Here is a 21,739-nt window from a genome sequence, read left to right as displayed (position 1 = left end):
CAACATGTGGTTCATGCACGATGGAGCTCCTGCACATTTCAGTCGAAGTGTTCGTACGCTTCTCAACAACAGATTCGGTGAACGATGGATTAGTAGAGGCGGACCAATTCCGTGGCCTCCACGCTCTCCTGACCTCAACACTCTTGACTTTCATTTATGGGGGCATTTGAAAGCTCTTGTCTACGCAACCCCGGTACCAAATGTAGAGACTCTTCGTGCTCGTATTGTGGACGGCTGTGATACAATACGCCATTCTTCAGGGCTGCATCAGCGCATCAGAGATTCCATGCGACGGAGGGTGGATTCATGTACCCTCGCTAACGGAGGACATTTTGAACATTTACTGTAACAAAGTGTTTGAAGTCAGGCTGGTACGTTCTGTTGCTGTGTGTTTCCATTCCACGATTAATCTGATTTGAAGAGAAGTAATAAAATGAGCTCTAACATGGAAATTAAGCGTTTCCGGACATGTGTCCACATAACGTATTTTCTTTCTTAGTGTGTGAGGAATGTTTCCTTAAAGTTTGGGCGTATCTTTTTGTAACACCCTATATACCCGCATCCGAGTTGCGGCTACGTTGCATATGCGCTGCAGTAACGCCTTCAAACCTAACGCTTTTGATCGGACCTTGTATAAACACAGTTTCCCGTAGAGGTGGGATATTTCTCGTTCTCGTTGATTTTGGGTGACTACAACACAGCACATACTCTGAACATTGTAGACAAGACATTAATGTGAGTCCTTAGTAAGACGTTCCCCGCGTTATTTAAACTTATTGAGGTCCCACTGGGTAAACAAATGTCGATTATAAATGATGTGGACTGCTTAGTGTTCTCTTTTGTCTTTGACACATTTTCTAATTCCTGATAAAAACCCTTGTGAGACTACTTTTAAAAACCACAAACCCAATAGGAATAAATCATGAATGTTCCAGATCCACACGAACCACGTGTAAATATTGATTTTTATGCGAATAAACAAACAGAAGTTTATTTCCTTAATACGCAGATCTGTACCGAAGAAAGAAAAAGTAATATTCACGATTCTTTTACCAGCATGTTTAGCTATCTGTATGACAAACTGTCTGCGAAAAACTTCAGGCTGCAGCGCTGAGTCCCACAAGTTCGAATGTCGAACCTTTAACCTTTATAAATAGTGTCACATCATTGGCTGGAAAAATTTGGATGATTATTTCTGTAAAGATACAGTTTGACAGAGGGCTAAGGCAATCGACGTTGCTATTTACAAAACAATACATTACTTCAGTTAAGAAATCTTATTTTTAGTTTATGTCAAAATTCTGTACGCCTGATGCGCAACTTTCAGTCGCGTTCGCTACGAGATTGTTTTCCCGCCACGTATTATTTACCCTCTGAGAGTTTTCCCGCCACGTATAATTGTTCTTTGAACGGCGTATGTATACGAGCAGCTGTGCCTTCGCGACACTTGGGTTGTTTGCTCTGTCTTCGACAGTTACATACGAGGCGAATTTGAAGCTTCAAGTATTCTATACAGGAGTTCTACAAGAGAAGCTGTTATTCTGGGTTTCCAGCGACCAGCAGAATGTTTTTCGGGGAAAAGGGAAGAGATACTCAACTTCTGTAACTGAATTGTGATCACTAGCGATGTGCTCATAGGGAGTTGGGAAAATGTGTGATGTTTGCGTTCTTCGAGGATGTTATGGTTCTTCTGTTTTTATTAGACAAGTCAGCATATATGAACTGCCCGCAGTTTCTCGTGTTTTGCAGTTTCTGCGACAGTCATTTCCTTCACAATCACCGATAGTCAAAATCCCTACGGTAACTGAAATGGTTTTTCTTTGGTTGTCAGTGGCTTGGAATAGACAGCAAATTAGCAGCGTGCGTGCGTCTTTAATGTCGCCGCGCCATAGTATGTTTCCGGTTGGTTTTACGTTCATAATCTATTGCTTCACTAGATAATGATCGCAACTTCTAAACATTCTGTTGATGGCACTGACTGCCTTCTACGTTTCCTACCACACAACTGGTGCAATGGTTTTCTGGGATGCGTTTAGTCAATCCTGGTAGTACGTGCAATAAATGTAAACTATTTGTTAGCAGGTTGCGTAAAAGTTTCATGTGTTCATTTTTGACAGCGTATACTGCGTGTGGGTGTGTTTTTCTCGGGATCGAAATCCCACAGCGCGCACTCTTCACGGACTAAGATTAGCTTCGACTCCAGCGGTCTTTAAATAAAAAATTCGGATTCCCCTGTTAAAACTTTCAACGCACAAGTACGACGCAGGTTTCTAACAGCTCATCTACATCAACATCTACATCATACTCCGCAACCCACCTAATGGTGTGTGGCGGAGGCTACTTTCGGCACCACTATCTGGTCCCTCCAATCCAGTTCCACTCGTGAATAGTGCGTGGGAAGAATGATTGTCGGTAAGCCTCTGTCTTGACTCTAATTTCTCGAATTCCCTCGTGGGGGGAAGCAATAAGTTGTCAGAAATCTCCTGAATAATGCTGTCCCTAAATTTCAATGTGAGTTTGTTTAGTATCTCCGTAACGCTCTCTTGCCAGCTAAACGATGTCGTGACGAAACGCGCTGCTCTTGGTTGGATATTCTCTATCTCCTCTGTCGGTCCTATCTGACAGGGATCCCAGATAGATGAACAATACTCAAGAATCGGATGAACAAGCGCCTTATAAGCCACATCTTTCATGGATGAGTTACATTTCCTTAAGATTCTTCCGATGAATCTGAGGCTGTTGTCTACTTTCACCACTATCTGTTTTATATGATCATTCCACTTAAGGTCGCTCTGGATAGTTGCGCCTGGATATTTTACGGCAGACGCTGTCTCCAGCTGTTTGTCTCTATAGTGTAATTGTACAGTAGTGGATTTCTTTTCCTATGTATGCGCAATATGTTACATTTATTTACGTTCAGGGTCAACTGCCAGAGCCTGCACCATTCATCAATTCTTTGCAGGTCGTCCTGCAAATTCTAATTACCATCTGACTTTGCTACTTTGGAATAGATAACGGTATTATCCGCCAATAGGGTAATTTCCTAGATAGATTGCCTATCGAAGTAGCTGGGTTGAAACGATACGTATCGAACGTGCGATTGTAAATCGATCATGCGATTCCTATGGGGCACGTTCTGATCAATTATTTGCGATCGTCATTTTTACGTTTCCCCTTGTTGTTGTTGTTGTTGTTGTTGTTGTCTTCAGTCCTGAGACTGGTTTGATGCAGCTCTCCATGCTACTCTATCCTGTGCAAGCTTACTCATCTCCCAGTACTTACTGCAACCTGCATCCACCGTGCCCTCCAAGCCTAAATTTGTGATCCCTTGATGCCTCAGAACGTGTCCTACCAACCGATCACTTCTTCTAGTCAAGTTGTGCCACAAACTTCTCTACTCCCCAATCCTATTCAATACCTCCTCATTAGTGATATGATCTACCCATCTAATCTTCAGCATTCTTCTGTAGCACCACATTTCGAAAGCTTCTATTCTCTTCTTGTCCAAACTAGTTATCGTCCATGTTTCACTTCCATACATGGCTACACTCCATACAAATACTTTCAGAAACGACTTCCTGACACTTAAATCTATACTCGATGTTAACAAATTTCTCTTCTTCAGAAATGCTTTCCTTGCCATTGCCAGTCTACATTTGATATCCTCTCTACTTCGACCACCATCAGTTATTTTGATCCCCAAATAGCAAAACTCCTTTACTACTTTAAGTGACTCATTTTCTAATCTAGTTCCCTCAGCATCATCTGACTTAATTCGACTACATTCCATTATCCTCGTTTTGCTTTTCTCGATGTTCATCTTATATCCTCCTATCAAGACACTATCCAATCCGTTCAACTGCTCTTCCAAGTCCTTTGCTGTCTCTGACAGAATTACAATGTCACTGGCGAACCTCAAAGTGTTTATTTCCCCTCCATGGAGTTTAATACCTACTCCGAATTTTTCTTTTGTTTCCTTCACTGCTTGCTCAATATACAGATTGAATAACATCGGGAAGAGGCTACAACCCTGTCTCACTCCCTTCTCAACCACTGCTTGCCTTTCATGTCCCTTGACTCTTGTAACTGCCATCTGGTTTCTGTACAAATTGTAAATAGCCTTTCGCTCCCTGTATTTTACCCCTGTCACCTTCAGAATTTGAAGAGAGTATTCCAGTCAACATTGTCAAAAGCTTTCTCCAAGTCTACGAATGCTAGAAACGTAGGTTTCCCTTTCCTTAATCTTTCTTCTAAGATAAGTCGTAAGGTCAGTATTGCCTCACGTGTTCCAGTATTTCTACAGAATCCAAACTGATCTTCCCCGAGATCCTACTAGTTTTTCCATTCGTCTGTAAAGAATTTGTGTTAGTATTTTGCAGCTGTGGCTTATTAAACTGATTGTTCAGTAATTTTCACATCTGTCAACACCTGCTTTCTTTGGAATTAGAATTATTATTTTCTTCTTGAAGTCTAAGGGTATTTCGCCTGTCTCGTACATCTTGCTCACCAGATGGTAGAGTTTTGTCAGTACTGGCTCTCCAAAGGCCGTCAGTAGTTCTAATGGAATGTTGTCTACTCCCGGGGCCTTGTTTCGACTCAGGTCTTTCAGTGCTCAGTCAAATTCTTTACGCAGTGTCGTATCTCCCATTTCATCTTCATCTACATCCTCTTCCATTTCCATAATATTGTCCTCAAGATCATCGCCCTTGTATAGACCCTCTATATACTCCTTCCACCATTCTGCTTTCCCTTCTTTGCTTAGTACTGGGTTTCCATCTGAGCTCTTGATATTCATACAAGTGGTTCTCTTTTCTCCAAAGGTCTCTTTAATTTTCCTGTAGGCAGTATCTATCTTACCCCTAGTGAGGTAAGCCTCTACATCCTTACATTTGTCCTCTAGCCATCTCTGCTTAGCCATCTTGCACTTCCTGTTGATCTCATTTTTGAGACGTTTCATTACTCTACATTAATTATTTTTTTGTGTTTCAGCTTTAATTACGTCAGTGCATTTTCTATAGCTTGAGGTACCTATGCACTACATTGCAACACTGTTCGACACAAATCTCGATTTACATATCACATTTATAGGATCAATAGTTCAGTGAAACACAAATATGATTAATCCGGGATAGAACAAATATAAATAAAATAATATATTGGGCACGTTAGTGTCACAAGATGAATGTCATCAACCTCTCTATGCTGCTGACAACGTTTTCCAAAAGATATAAACTATCATCAAACATCGCTGCATAAATATCTGCACCTATTAAAAAATACTAATAACATGTGACATATTATTTATGTAACCTAATGAACAATTCTCGCAAACATCATATTTGATGAATAGTGTACATACACTAATGAAATAATAAGATAGGTATAACCACAAACACTGAAATCGTTCGCACGCTACTTACATTTTATTTTGATATAATACGCTGATGTGCCAAAGAAACTGGTCTAGGCATGGGCATTCAAATACAGATATATATAAGCAGGCAGAATACGGCACTGCGGTCGGCAACACCTATATACGTACGACCATTTCACAAGTGTACCGTGAATATCAGAAATCCGGTAAAACATCAAATCTCCGACATTGGTCTTGCCGGAAAAAGATACAGGATCAACGACGATTGAAAAGAAACGTTCAACGCGACAAAAGTTCAACCCTTCCACAAATTGCTGTAGATTTCAATGCTGGGCCATCAACAAGCGTCAGCGTGCAAACTGTTCAAAGAAACATCACTGATATGGTCTTTCGGAGCCAAAGGACCACTTGTGTGCCCTCGATGACTGAATGACACAAAGATTTACGCCTCACCTGTGCGCATCAACACCAAGATTGCACTGTTGATGACTGGAAACATGTTGCCCAGTCAGAGGAGTCTCATTTGTAATTATATCGAGCGGATGGATGTGCATGGGAATGAAGAGAACCTATTGAATCCATGGACCCCGGATGTCAGCAGAGGACTATTCAAGCTGATAGAGGCTCTGTAACAGTGTGGGGACTGTGAAGTTGAAATGATATGGGACACCTGATACAACCCTGACAGATGACACATACGTAGGCATCCTGTCTGATCACCTACATCCATTCGTCTGTATTGTGCATTACGAAGAACTTGGGCAAATCCAGCAGGACATGCGACACCCCACACATTGACTCCAGGAACACTATTCTGAGTTTAAACACTTCTGCTGCCCACCCAGACTTGAACAATGTTGCGGATATCTAGGAAGCCTTGCAACGTGCTGTTCAGAAGGGATATCCACCCCCTAATACTCTTATTGATTTTTGGACAGTCTTACAGAATACAAGATGCCACTTCTCTCTACTCTGTATTACAAATTCAGACATTAGACAAATCCACGCCACGTCATGTTGTAGCACATCTGCATGCTTGCGGGTGCTCTACACACTGTTAGGCAGGTGTCCAAGCTTCTGAGCATCTTCAGTGTATAATATACAGTACACCTGCATCCATAACCTCGTCTGAAGTATCTGGAAACAAAACTATAATGACACATTAACCAAAAGATGTTATGAGAAGTGGAGCAACCAATTTGAAAGACGCCTGAGAGTATTATGTTGTCAGTAAGAAAGCAGTAACTACACTCCGGCTCAAGAAAAATCCATGACTAACATTGTTGACTAATCATTAGGTCTCACGGGAATAACTAATGCATGTATGGTATGTACCCAACCATTATAATTTTTAAAAGATAGCTACATCAACTTCATATAAGTAAGAAGCATTTGATATCTAAAATGTAGTAAATTTTTATATCCTTACAGGAGAGTGTTCTCATTACAAGGCTGCAATGTTTCTTAGCCCATCGACTGGGCTTTTGGTGGAAATGACACGAGCAGTAGCTTGATGTCCACGAAGGGGGGGAGGGGGAATCGGACCAGTTGTTCTTCTATTGGTATGTACTCAGGCTTTGTAGTGTTTTAAAGATTTTCCTTGAAGTTCATATAAGAAAGTAGCATTTTATTTCCAATGTGTAGTAAATCTTAGTTTTCTCACAGCAAGGTAGTCGCATTACAAGGCTGCAATTTTTATTTGCCCATCAACTGTGCTTTTGGTGGAAATGAAACACCACCAGCAGCATGATGTCCACGAGACGGGCGAGGGGGAGGGGGAGGGGAAGAGGACAAGTTGTTATTCCATTAGTAAGTACTCAGGTATTATAATGCTTTAAAGATTGTTTGTTCATGTTCATATAAGAACGTAGCATTTTATTTCCAAAGTGTAGTAAATCTTTTTTTTTCTCACAGGAGAGTGTTCGCATTACAAGGCAGCAATTTTTATTTGCCCATCATCTCTGCTTTTCTTGGAAATGAAACACCACCAGCAGCATGATGTGCACGAGAGGGTTGGGTGGGAGGGGCAGAGGACAAGTAGATATTCTATTGGTATATACTCAGGCATTTTAGTGTTTTATAGATTGTTCGTCATGTTCATATAAAAACGTTGCATTTTATTTCCAAAGTGTAGTAAATCTTTTTTTTTCTCACAGGAGAGTGTTCGCATTACAAGGCAGCAAATTTTATTTGCCCATCAAGTGGGCTTTTGGTGCAAATGACACACCGACCGCAGCATGATGTCCACGAGAGGAGGAAGGAGGGGAAGAGGACAAGTTGTTATTCTAATGGTATGTACAAAGGTTTTACAGTGTTTTAACACGTTCACTGCCACTGTAATTGGCCTTGCTTTGCCACGTAACCAATATTTTTCTTAATAGAATCTGAAAATATATTGCTAAAAGTAATATAACATGTATTTATTTTATAAGTACACAATCAAATTTACTCTCGTGAATCAAAGTTGTTTTGGGGCGCACTAAGGCGTCAGTGGCATATCAGGCCATATTCTGTAGCGGGTGGCCGTGGACGCGCCAATGCGTCTAGTGTATTGTTCCTGGTTAGTGTGACAGTTTAGGTTACTACAATTTCATTTTATATTCATAAATGAAACGAAACATCCTACTGACAAACGACATATTTATTGGACAAAAAATATAGTAGAAACATTCAAATACAAACACAAGATCTCGAAGAAACTTCTGAAATAAAATGTATGTCAAATCTAAGAAAAATACAATCTAGAGCTTTATCCATTACACTCTCAAACAAATAAAATAAATACAAAGTTTACGAATAGTACCGACACATAACTGTCGAAAAATAAATGAGCAACGAAAGTGCTATCTGCCTTTAGAGGTGGTGAATAACACAACAATTCAAACAATATCCTGCTTTATTTGGGCAATCTAGGCACTCGTAAATCGTGTCTGTTCGTTGTCCACGGCTGGCGCATGATCTGCACTTTTTTCGCGGTGTTTTTGATTTTCCATTTGATTCTCGTTTTACCACAACATGTTGGGGATTTCGGACTGGCCGTTCTACCTGCTTTCGTGGCAATAGTGCTCTTATAATACTGAGTCTAAATTCTTGGAGGGGCATTTTTGTGCCACAATATTTATTGTGTAGGGCATGTGCGTTTGTCAGTATCATTTCCACAACGTGGATAAAAAGTTTCTTGTACCAGCGTATGGTTTTGCGTTCCGAGAGGTAATATGATAACATCTGATCGTGCCGATCAACTCCCGCCATAAATTTATTGTAGTTTACAATGGCCAAGGGCTTAGATTTCTTCTCCTTTCTTTTGGTTTCAACCTCAACCATTTCATTTGTAAATGCATTAGAAATGTAGCAAACCTCCCTCTTATCACGCCACTTACCTATCATAACTCCTTCCGCAAATCTGGCAACGGCTTCACCTTTTCGTAGTTTTGCTTCCTGTATTTCCTTGGGTGTATCCTTCCTATTCGCCCTCAGAGTTCCCGTGCAGTGGGTCTTCTTATCCAGGAGCAGCTTTGCCAATGCGAAGCTGTTATAGTAATTGTCCATGTACACATGGTGACCAGCATTCAACTTTTCATCTAGTAAATGAAGAACAATTTTTTGCGCATGGCCTCTTCCTCCTAAATCGTCCAGCATGCCAGTGTATACCGCGAATTTTAGGACCATTCCAGTGGGAGTTGTCAAAATATATAGCTTTATGCCATATTTGTGCTTTTTGTTTTTGATGTATTGGCGGAAAAGTAATCGTCCACGCCAAAGGATCATTGATTCGTCCAGAGACAGTTCCCGTCCAGGGTAGTAAACTTGGCACATCCTTTCATTGAAAAAATTGATAACGGGACGTATTTTATACAACCTGTCGGATGGTGTTGGTTTGCCCTGTTTTGGATTTTCAGAAAAGTGTAATGCACGTAGTATTAGCAGAAAACGATTTCGTGAAATACTATCGGCAATTCCTTTCACGTTGAATAAAGCGTCCTTTTTCCAATAGTCCTGCAAATTCCTCATCTTTACATTTCCCATGTGCAGGAAAACTCCCAAGAACACTAACAATTCGCCAACAGTCACATCTTTCCAACAGTTTATTCGTGATTGTCCTTTGGTTCCCGCAGAAAGGAATAATTCAATCGCGTTTCGATTTGTTTCTTCTACAACTGTCAATAGAAATTCGTCCGTCAGCAAAAGACGAAAATAATCTAAGGGAGTGTTTTCCGTCGGTTGAATAAGCAGTCCCTCATTTTTTATAAATGGGCAATTTATCATTCCAACTGGCTCTCTTTCCCACGCAACAGTTGTATCAGCTGCGTTATCTCTTGTTACCACTCCTTCTGCCATTTCCCTGTCGCTAGGATTCACAGCCATTTCTACAGTCTCATCTAAAACAAACTCGGCTCCGTCAGACTCTTCACTGGATTCCACGCCGTCCTCCTCACTGGCCAGTTCCGTTTCCGAATCGCTTTCTTCTAATATTCGTAATAATTCCGCATCCGTTAGTTTTTGTACGTTTCTTGTGTCCTGTGTTTTACGTTTCTTAGGTTCTGAAGGGCCCGCCGTGTCACGATTGTCTTCCATTTTCAGTCCCACAACAGAGAAAAACTGTAGGGAAAACACACGAACCGCACCCGCAAAAATTGAAAACAATACGTTCTTAGAGTGCCTGCGCAATGAACCACACCGAATGGCTGTGCCCGACTAAACTGTGGCGCTGAGAAACAGCTGAGTGTCTCGCCGCGCAGGCGCGTCGACGGCATATGCACTAGTATCGGCCGGACGCGCTGGTGCGCCGATGGCAGTGAACGTGTTAAAGTATGTTCGTTCATGTTGATATAAGAACGTAGCAATTTATTTCCAAAGTGTAGAAAATCTTTGTTTTTTCACAGCAGGGTGTTCGCATTACAAGGCTGCAATTTTTATTTGCCCATCATCTGGGCTTTTGGTGGAAATGACAGACCACCAGCAGCATGATGTCCACGAGACGGTTGGGGGGCAGGTGAAGAGGACAAGTTGTTATTCTATTGGTAAGGACTCGGGCATTAAAATATTTTAATGATTGTTCATTCATGTTCATATAAGAACATAGCATTTTATTTCCAAAGTGTAGTAAATCTTTGTTTGCTCATAGCAGGGTGCTCGCATTACAAGACTGCAATGTTTATTTTCCAATCTTGGCTTTTGGTGGAAATGACACACAACCAGCAGCATGATGTCCACGAGAGGGGGGTGGGAGGGGAAGAGGACAAGTTGTAATTCTATTGGTAAGTACTCAGGCATTATAATACATTAAAGATTGTTCATTCATATTCATATAAGAACGTATCTTTTATTGCCAAAGTGTAGTAAATCTTTTTTTTCTCACAGCAGGGTGTTTGCATTACGAGGTGGTGAATTTTTTTGCCTATGAACTGGCTTTTGGTGGAAATGACACACGACCAGCAGCATGATGTCCACGAGACGGGCGGAGGGGGGGGGGGGGGGGGGGGGGGGAGGAAGACAAGTTGTTATTGCTTTAATGACTGTTCGTACATGTTCATACAAGAACGTTGCATTTTATTTCCAAAGTGTAGTAAATCTTTGCTTTCTCACAGCAGGGTGTTTCCATTACAAGGTGGCGAATTTTATTTGCCTAGGAACTGGCCTTTTGGCGGAAGTGACACACCAGCAGCAGCATGATGTCCTCGAGACGGGTGGGGGGGAGGGGAAGAGGACAAGTTGTTGTTCTATTGGTATGGACTGAGGCTTTATAGTGTTTTAATGATTGTTCCTTCAAGTTCATATAATTACGTAGTATTTTTCTTTGATAGAACGTTATGTTTCCGCAGATCACACTTGCGCAAGGTATTGTAACGAGTGTACAGACCTCTGATTAGTCCGTCTGCATTTGTCGGCACCAGTCTGTACCAGTCTGCATTAGTCTGTACCAGTCTGTATGAGTTCTACATTTGTCTGTACCAGTCTATATTCAGGTTTCAGTTAGCGCGAAATAAGATGACCATATTCCTGTACTTGGCCATGAAGATAAATGTATAGACACTTTTGTCATGTGTCAGAGATATATGTGATAATGAGGTTAACATACCAAGAGCAAAGGAACTTCAGATTGTCAATTATAAATAGCATCCAGAACCAAGTTAAGTATTTTTATGCTTGTTATTGTTTTAATAAATGTGTGTGAAAATTGATCAAGTCCTGTTTAAAGTTGGTCACCGTCAATCTGCTACTCTAAGCGTGCAAGTGGCATTTCTATCGTCTGACCTAACGGCAGAAGATAAACATGCCACGATAAGACCACAAGACATATTGCTGACACTCGCCTACTTCGTTAGAGCGACAAGTCAAATAATCTGATGGTGTGTGTAGTGAAGGTCTTACAGTACATACACCACAGTTAAAATGAGATAAACCATTCTGGATGACATCTGGCAAGCATGAGCAATTTTATGCACTTTGAATTAGCGATCATCCGTGACCATTTTGTGCACTTTTGCAGTGATTTCTGGAGTAGTGACACATTTTGGCTGACCACTGTGCAGATCATCATCTAAGCTATCCCCACCAAATTTAAATTCATCTGTCGACTTGACAAAAGTTGAATATGAAGGAGCAGAGCCCCAGTGTGGAAATCAGCATGAATGTCCTTTGCTTTCATACCTTTCTTTACGAAGTACTTAATCAGTTCTCGAATCTTGATTTTATTTAATTTTTGTTTGTTTTTTTTACACACATTTGAACATTTGTTTGATAGAGTTGTTAGAAATCCTCCTGAGGGATATCGTACTGAAATCTGTCCAACTGATGCATTAGATCATCAAAATCCTTAGCTGGTTGAAGGTCCCTGCCCATAATGCTCCAAACGTTCTCATTTGGGAGGGAGAATCCGATGACCTTGCTGGCTAAGGTAGGATTTAACAAGCACAAAAACAAACAGTAGAAACTCTCGCTGTGTGCGGGTGGTCATTATCTTGCAGAAATGTGAGTCCGGGATGGCTCGTCACGAAGGGCAACAAAACTGGGCGTAGAATATTGTCGACGTACCGCTCTGCTGTAAAAGTTCCGTCGATGACAACAGATTAATAGGTAGAGGAGTACCAGTTCTGTGGCCTGTATATTCCACTGACCTCAATCCAGTGGATTATTATCTCTGGCAGCACCTTAAAGAATTGGTCTGTGCAGCAGACCATCTAGACGCAGAAACTCTTCATTGGCATCTTGTAGAAACCTGTGAAAGCATTTAAAACGGTCGGCGATTGTTTGATATGGTCTAACAGCCAATGCAATGAGTGCATGCATTTTTAAAAGCAAAAGGTGCACATTTCAAGCATTTATTATTAGCTTATATGTTGCCGAGCTCCAGTCACCTAAATTGTATACATTGATTAATAACTCAAAAATTAAGGATTTTCAGATGTAAAGGATGTATCATAATTAATGGTGTAAACACATGCAGTTGAAGGTATGTGATACTAGTAGCAAAGAATCTTAAGTATATATGTCTGCAAACAACCCATTTGCAAGATAATTGTGACTTTGTGGCCACTAGGTACCACTAACTTGATTCTGTGTAATCATCATCCAGGTTATGAAAAGGTAAGATTACTGTACAACATGAAGAAAAGTTATTAGAGACAGTTTAGTTGAAGTATAAGTGTGCTGAATGAACACGACTACTCGTAGTTAAAGGTGGTGTTCAGTGTTGTCCTTCTGCCCGGATGCAGGCCGGAACCCATCCTCACAAAGAATTTAAAACTGTGTTAACCGAGTGGCAGTCACTGTACCCTTAAGGTGGCTCCAAACACAGAAATATGTGGGGTTCACAGAAGGGGATCTTAGAGACCACAGTACAGGTTCTCCTCACCCAATCACATCTTTGGCCATGTCAGTGCATTAGTCATCTCACCATAGCAGCAAAACGTGCTTGTGCTCCATTATACACGTACCACATCATCTGACGTCGCTCTAAGGAAACATCCTCAAATACTTCTGCAAGATGACACCACAGAAATTGAAAGTAATTCTGTGCATTGAGATTGTTTGGTAACATTCATGGCCCAAAAGTCGTGCACGGGGTTGGAGACCAGATGACTCCAAACTTGAAGTTGTGATAATGGAACAAACTATCATGAGCACATCCTACTTCAGCTGTAAATAAAATGTTTTTGTCAAATGTAGGATTTCATACAGATTGTTGTTGCATCCACTGACAGGACAGTAAAGCCTTCTTGTTGTGACTCCTGTAGAATGTGCCACTGTTTCCAGCTGTTTACAAGCACAGATGTAATGTGTGCAGGCCTACCCACTCCCACTGCATGTGCGATGCTAACAGTTTCTCGGTGATGTTGATGCACCCACGTAAACGTTTGACTCTTGGAGTGCCTTAGAGCATAATATGTGTCTCAGTGCAAGCGTGCAACCTCCTGTGCATTGCTGTTAGCCCTACCATATGGGAAATGCATGTCTACATATTCCTCATTAGTATAATTTTCCACGTTACCAGCAACACACAGGATGCAACTGTCGCTCGGTAGACAGCTGTCGTGAGTGCCACTCTGACTGAGTACTGTACTGTCATATCCATTCTGTTTACAGTTCCACATCTCAAGTATATAAACAAAGACCACACCACAGAACAGCATGTGATGTTTACACAGAATCATGACAGTAGTGATTGGTAATAACAATAATATTGCAAATGGTTCATTTTTGCAGACCTATGTTTACTGAGACTTCAGTGCTTCTAGGATCGTGTACTTTCAACTTTATGCATTTATACTATTAATCGTGATACATCCTACATATTTGTATGAACTTACTTACTTACTTTTTTCTTTCTTTCTTTTTTTAAAAGTTAGTAAAAGTATTTGTGGAAACCCTATATTTGGCATGCCTTAAAGCAACTTGCAAATGCTCTTACTTCCAACTGCAGACATTATGGGGTCTGTAGATGGTGTTACACAGTGTTAATGTGATACATGTGGGGGTGACTACTTTTGTTTGTTCAGTGTGTTTATCATACTGAATAACTAACTCCTGAATTCCATTATCATAAAAATCCAGCATCTGGTTTGGCAAGTATTGCTAAATGTCATTGTCATGGAAACTGGTCCTGTATTTATTTATTTATTTATTTATTTATTGCAGGAACTAGTGGTAATCACTAGGCACCAGATGAGTTTGTATGTTTATCAAGTTGTTCCCAGCAGTATAAGCAATGAGGTCTTGTGTCTGTTCAGCTGTATGGCAGTGTCGTGAAGCAAAATAAATCTCCCTATTGAGCTTTCCACAGCAAGTGTTTTGAATGCTCCATACAAATTACATAATGTTGTACAATATTGAATTAATTACGTTAGCCTGTGGCGAAAAATATCCATAAGCAACAATATCCCATCACAAAGCAGTGTGCGCATACATAATTTTTTTGCACTCCAGTTGTTAAATTGAAAGCCACTTTTATTGGTGATCTTGAAATCCTTCATTCCATGAGTCATTGTCTGGATTCTGGTTTAATATGAGCCATCCATATTTCATCTGTAGCTAAAACTGGATTTAAACATTCAACACCTTTATTACTATACTGCTCACGAAAATTCAGAGTATTGGCTACTTGATCACTTTTGTGTTCCTCACCCAGCATTTTTGAAACAGTATGTATACAACTTCTGGTAGTTCAAGTGTTCCGTAAGAATTTTGTAAAGAAAAATTTTCAAGTTTGAGGAAATTCTTTAGATAAGGACAGAATCGTAAAGAGTCTGTTTTCTCAAACTTTTTCACGAACTTTCTGCACTGAACCATCATTGATGACAGATTGTAGCCCAAGTTGCACTTCATCGTGAACATTTGAACACCTTAAGCCATTTTCTTAGCATTCGATTACTTGGAGCATTTTCTCCACACATTTCACTATACTCGGAGAAATATCTGCCGAATGGTGTTGGAGGATAGCTAACACTTGCAAGCACTCAGTTTGCATCGTTGTCTGCAGCTTCGCAGTGGCCATGTTTAGAAACAGTACTTACGTAAAAAACACACATTTTAACCTGCATCCCGGTGTAAATATGCTTTTAACCTGCCCAATATCAGGGTTCCTGGTTCTTGCCAGTGTACAGCGGTGGCTGACAAAGAAACTCCACAATGTAGGGAACTAAAATTTTGTCATCTTCAACATTTTAGAATTCTTATTGGTACTTTTCTCTTCTTTCATATAGTTTGTAGCCATGTTTTTGTTTATTTGTTGTCTCTTAAACTGTTGCATCACTGTAATTGTCTCAGTCAGTGTTTTAGATTTCTGTAGAAGATTGGTTTCTAAAATTTTCAGAGACTGAACAATTTTAATTCCTTAAGACTTTGTTTCAGGTATTAATAAATACTGTAACTGTATTAGACTTACTGTATTGCAATTAGTCATTCAACATTTCTGTTTTTAGTGGCTGTTTAATAAAATGACGGAAATGATAAAGAAGTGAAAATAATCTCTGGTGGGCTGAAGGCTGCAACGTCTTCCTGTCGCTGCTCACGTTACGAGGGAATGCGAGCAAGAATTGCCGTGTCTCGGCCACTGTTCCTTTTGCTTTATATTAACAGTACAAATGCTAACTTAACAAAGCAATTATGCTTAAATTTTCTCTGAAAAGTATTCCAGCTTTTTAGGAAATGTCTGAAATGTGTGAATGAGGTCACTTATTTTGGCTCTGGTAGTGTTTAGCTGCCTTTTGGCAAATGTTTATGCAACAATGTGCAATGTGTTGATTTTATTTTTTGGAAAAGGGCTGGTGTGACATGTGGGGGGAGAGAGTGAGTGAGTGTTGGTTGCAGTTTTTATGCATGGTTGTTGCAGATTGAAATATGATGACTAGGGGAATGAAATAATACTGGAAGTGATTGTTTGACATTGTTACTTAAGAGGAACTATTTACTGTTCATTGTTAGTTGTTGACTGATGTGAGAAACGTTAAATCATATTGTGCTGGACTATTTGTTTGCATTACAACATACCAGGGAACAATGGGGCACAAGAGTGTCAATTTTTTTCTTCTATCTACAAATTTATTTATTCATTGCTGCCTTTTGTGATCCAGATGCTTACAATGTTTAACCAAAGTGTCTGAATCAGGTAGTTTCTTCACACACCAAAGTTTAATATTTTGGTACTGTTTGTTTTGTTACTGAGAGTATGTATGTAGTCATATTTTTGAGAGTGCTTAGCTTTTTAAAACAATGTTTGCACAAGCCATCCGGAAAAAAAAGACTAGAATATATCTTTATTTTTTAAGTGTTCTTTACACTTTTTGATACTGAGCCTTTTTACAGCATACTAGAAATCTGTAGTACTTATTTTACAGCATCCACTCTCATGTAGTTGTCCTAAGTTTAATTGGACAGTCTATCTGCAGGAATGTGTGTCAATGTTTGTTTGCTTTTTGGATGACAGGGCTTTCTGTGGAACATTGCATAAAGAACACAAATTAAATGCTTTTGTTGTATTCAGTATGGTTGCAATGAAGGACATTAAAGAACAGTTCAGAAACAAGTGGTACTGTGTGCATTAAATATGTTCTCTCCCTTTCCATAACCCATTACATCTGTTACTTTGGACATTATGCTTTCTAGAGTAATAGTACTTTTAACTCCTTCCTTTTGAAACCATATATAGACTGATTATGGTAGCACCTTTTACATTTAAATTAATGTTTACATTTCTCCACAGTAATGATCATGGGAGACAGCAATACCAGCTGTCAGCAAAATTTGAGGGCAGCCTTTTAGATTTTTTAAAAAAATAATTTTTGTACAAATTATTTCATTGTTTCTCAAAATATTTGTCTTTAAAATTTTTACACTTTGGTCATCATTAGAACAGGTTCTGGAAACTTTTTTTTCTGTTCTAATGTTGGAACCTCAAAAACATGACTTTGGAAGGACCCAACATCTTGAGGTGATGTAAATACTTACCAAGCTGCTTTTGTTTGACTTACAGGAACAAAAAGAAGTCAAATCATGGTAACTCAAGTGACTACAGGTGATAAGACAGTGTTTAGAGGAAAAACAATCAAATGTATCTACTTTTGGGTGTGGTGACATCATGATTAAGAATTTTGTGATGGTCTTGGTTGCATTTTCTGATTTCATCATTGACTTGTGGCAATTAAATTGTTTTACACCATTTGGCAGTGACTGTCTTTATATCGTCAGAAACAAAGGTCACATCATCTCCAGTGTAACAAAAGTAACAAGCCACATTTTTCTTAGAAGTGTTTCAGGAACAAACAACTTAAATTTCCAGTTTCTTGGAACCCCTGAAGAATTGACTGCTGCACAGTTTCCATCACGGACAAATATATCTAAGTTTCGTCTTGTGTTTCAATGTTGCGTAGAGATTCTTTATCTCCTGAGTCAAATAAATTTAGCATTTGTTTACACCAATTGAAGAGAACGTGTTTTCGAGATCTTTTTTACAGCTAAATGTTCATGCAAAATTGTATAGACAGCAGCCTTCGGTGTGCAAAAATGGTTCATCATCCGCCTACGTGAAAATCATCACTGACAGAAGTGAGATTGTGATGATCTGCAAAATGATTCCAAACAGGCATTTCCAAAGGTTATTGATTATTGCAAGTTGAATATGTCAATCAAAGGCATTTTCACAGAGTGAGACCTTTATGAAAATTGTAAAAAGTCATACCATGAAACTGTTCATATGAAATTTCCAGTTTTATAACATTGCTTCTTCAAACACACACTGTAGACAAACTGCTAGGGTTAATTCTGAGCTGTCATTGTTTTGACAATAGCAAATGACATATTTTTCTTGAAGCAACTGCAGTGTCACTTTCCAATAGCGCCTTCAAGAAAAAGATTGTAAATGTGTCATTTACAACACACTGTTACAAATCAGCTTCATCCTCAGCCAGTAGGATGTATCATGAATGTGGCTCAGTGCAACGAGATGCACACTCTGCCACGTGCTTGTCACTACGACCTCCTCCTGGGAAGGATCTGTAATATATGACTTGGACAGAATTAATATGAATTGATACAAAATTATTAATTGAAAAGGCATTGTTCATAAATTTCTACTAATAGAACAAACGTTGCTGACCATTAAAACTAAACAAACAGCAGGATAACAAATACAAAAATTTTACTTATTGCCTTTACATAGTACCGTGGTGAGGATACAGAATCAGTCCATGCACAACTCACAGTATCAATATGTTAAAAAGAAAGTGCAATTTCTCAGGGTATTGTATGTCAGATTATACTGATCACAGAGATAAGGGGGCAAGTGTTTTTGATAGCCTTTGGTCCAGCGACCATTTTCTACCTATCAGAAGAAAGGGCGTGCTGTAGTGGACCTACAGTATTGGATCAAAATATGAACATTACACACTTCCTCAAGCCCAGGCAAAATGAGCAAATCTGTTAGTTTGTTCTATATTAGGTGTAGACCTTAGGCAACTTATAAAAGCGCCATTTGTTTGTCAACATTTTCTGAGAAAATCCTGAGAAACGCATGATTTTATGGCATGAAAAGTGCCAATTGTGAGGATGGGCACGTCTACAATTTCTGTTCATGGCTCACTGTCAAAATCTTTACTGTACATTCTTAAAATGGTATTCTCAGGGAACTTGGAACCTTTTTTCATTGTCATTATCCATCACCAAGAACCAGAGGTTCAAATTTACCATACTGCAGCACATAAAATGTGCACATGACATCTGGTCCTAGCCATAAATGTAGTTCTAACTGGCATAGTGGGTGCAGGACGAGGGTCATAAGATCCTAAGACACCAAATTATATTTTTAGTCAGAATTTTTCCACCAATAAAACTTGCACTGTCTCTGTATAATTGGAAGTTCCGGGGAGGATGAACACTGCCAACTGCAAATTTGTTATTGCCTTATGGGCTAATACTGGATACGCAACAAAATTCTTTGTTTGCATTTCAGTTAATATGGACAGCACCTGTTACATTTCTGATGCACTAGAGCCCTGTGTCCTTTCTTTGTAGTCACCGTGATGTTATCTTTTGACAAGATAACACGAGACCCCACACTACCCACATCATCCTGACATACGTTGATACAGAGGGTGTTGGACTATTGCCCTGGCCAGCACTTTCTCCACACTTCTTGCCCACTGAAAACATCTGATCACGGGTTACCAAGAGAGAGGTACAGACACAACAACTGATAATATCTGGCATGGGGTTGTAGTAGCAGGGAATTATGTACCCACATCTGTTGTCTAACTTCAGTTTAGCTATATGCCAATCTGGGTTAGAGCCATTGTTGCTGCCACAGGTAGCACCTCTTTGTGCTAAATTCCCCACCCTGTGCATCCTCAAGTCACCTAGGAATTTAAACCACTAGAAAAACACTCCTGTCACAGCATAAAAAAGGATAATGTGAACTTCCACACACTAATACATCCATAGTTATCTATGCTACTATAACAGTACAAAGACAAGTCATTGTTTAACATTGTTACCAAAAATCTTCAAAATTACTTGACAAATTTGTTTCAAATTCTTACGCGACACTGTAATAAACATTGGGACAGGCATAAGAGTTTTTAATTATTTAATCTGTGTGTCATCCGTTTTATATATACAGGGAGAGTCGCGTAAGACGTAACACCCCCCTTTATTCCGGGGGCGATTGCATGTATCGGCAAGCGGTTTTCAGTGAATCATAGCGGACTATGGGGCACATACGTTGGTACATGCAAAATAATTACAATGTTTATATTGACTGAGATAATGAAGCAAGTTCATGTTTTTTAAATGGGACGCTATACTTTTTTGCCATCATTTGAACGCTCTGGAAAAGACGCGTATAATGATGTAACACATGTTGCTATTGTGATTCAAACTTTGCTTAAAAGATGCTGGGAAATATTGTATGATTGAAGGTCGAGGCGGTCGGAAGAGGCTGCATACTAAACGCGCCTCGCATGACACGCAGCCCGAGTTGCCGTGATCTATGCATCTTGCACGGCCTATGCTACGTAGGTAAATCCTCATTTGCCAGTGCCTTTTAAGCAAAGTTGGAATCACAATAGCAACATGTGTTACATCACTATACTCATCTTTTCAAGAGCATTCGAATGATGGTAAAAAAATATAGCGTGCCATTTAAAAAACATGAACTTACCTCATTATCTCGATCAATATAAACGTGATTATTGTGCATGTACCAAAGTATGTGCCCCACAGTCGGCTTTGATTCGCCAAACACCGCTTGTCGATACGTGTAATCGCCCCCCGGAATAAAGGGGGTGTTACGTCTTACGTGACTCACCCTGTATATATAAAGCACAGTGTATTATGTGTGTGTTGGGATCTGCTCCCAAACCACATGATCGATTTCAACCCAATTTGCTACACAAGTTTCAGCAATGTGATGTTTATCGGCCCATAGCTTCAATAGGAACAGAGACGTGGAAAGGAAAGTGTTTTCTCTGCCCCCAGTGTCTAAGCTGCCTGCACATCAGGCATGTTGTGTGGGAATAGTATCAGCCTGCCAAATCACCCTACTCTACAGGGTATCTTACATGTTAGAGGCAAGAAACGTAGTAGTAGTAGTAGTAGTAGTAGTAGTAGTAGTAGTAGTAGTAGTAACAAACTGCTTTATTGATCTGCTTCGGACGGCAGCATGTACATCACATGCAAATAAATGATTTTCAAGACCCTGAAAAATTTCATTGTGCTTGGCTGATTTACCTCAGAATTTTACATGATACTCTAATAAACATTCAGGCTTGCATAGGCTATATATTTTAATAAACAGGAATGTACAGGTTTCCTGATAAAACTGACTGTGAGGAAAAAAATGCTGTGTTTTTCTGTGAGAAAAATTTTTGTGTCTGTTTCTTTCTTGCAGTCAGTTTTAACTACAATATAAGGGCATTTAAACCATTAGACAAATGTTTCTCCCATATATATTCTTTCTCAGGAGATATATTGTTAAACGAAAATTGTATGCACAACAATGTGCTGTTTTGTTTTCTTCTGCGCAGTCAGTTTTCACAGAAAACAGGGAAATTGCACTTACAGTCTTGGCTGATGATTAGAATACTGTTACGGAATCTGAATTGGTAATAACAATAAACAAGGCTAAAGGTCAGAGAGAGGGGGGGAAGAGGATATGGAAACATAGGTAGGATACAGAGACAGGGAAGGAGATAGACATAGATAGCAGGAGGAGAAAGAAGAAGAGGAAGAACATGATGATGATGGGTTGAATGGGGGGGGGGGGGGCTGTGGGGGGCATGGAGGGGGGGAGAGAGGGGAGAATGGATACCGAGAGGGGGATAGGACATATAACCATTTCCCAATATAAGGAGTGATCAAATATAATGGGAACTT

The sequence above is a fragment of the Schistocerca americana genome, chromosome 9 (genome assembly GCF_021461395.2).
Source record: "Schistocerca americana isolate TAMUIC-IGC-003095 chromosome 9, iqSchAmer2.1, whole genome shotgun sequence".
In the NCBI taxonomy this organism is placed as follows: domain Eukaryota; kingdom Metazoa; phylum Arthropoda; class Insecta; order Orthoptera; family Acrididae; genus Schistocerca; species Schistocerca americana.
This window is presented reverse-complemented; position numbering follows the sequence as displayed.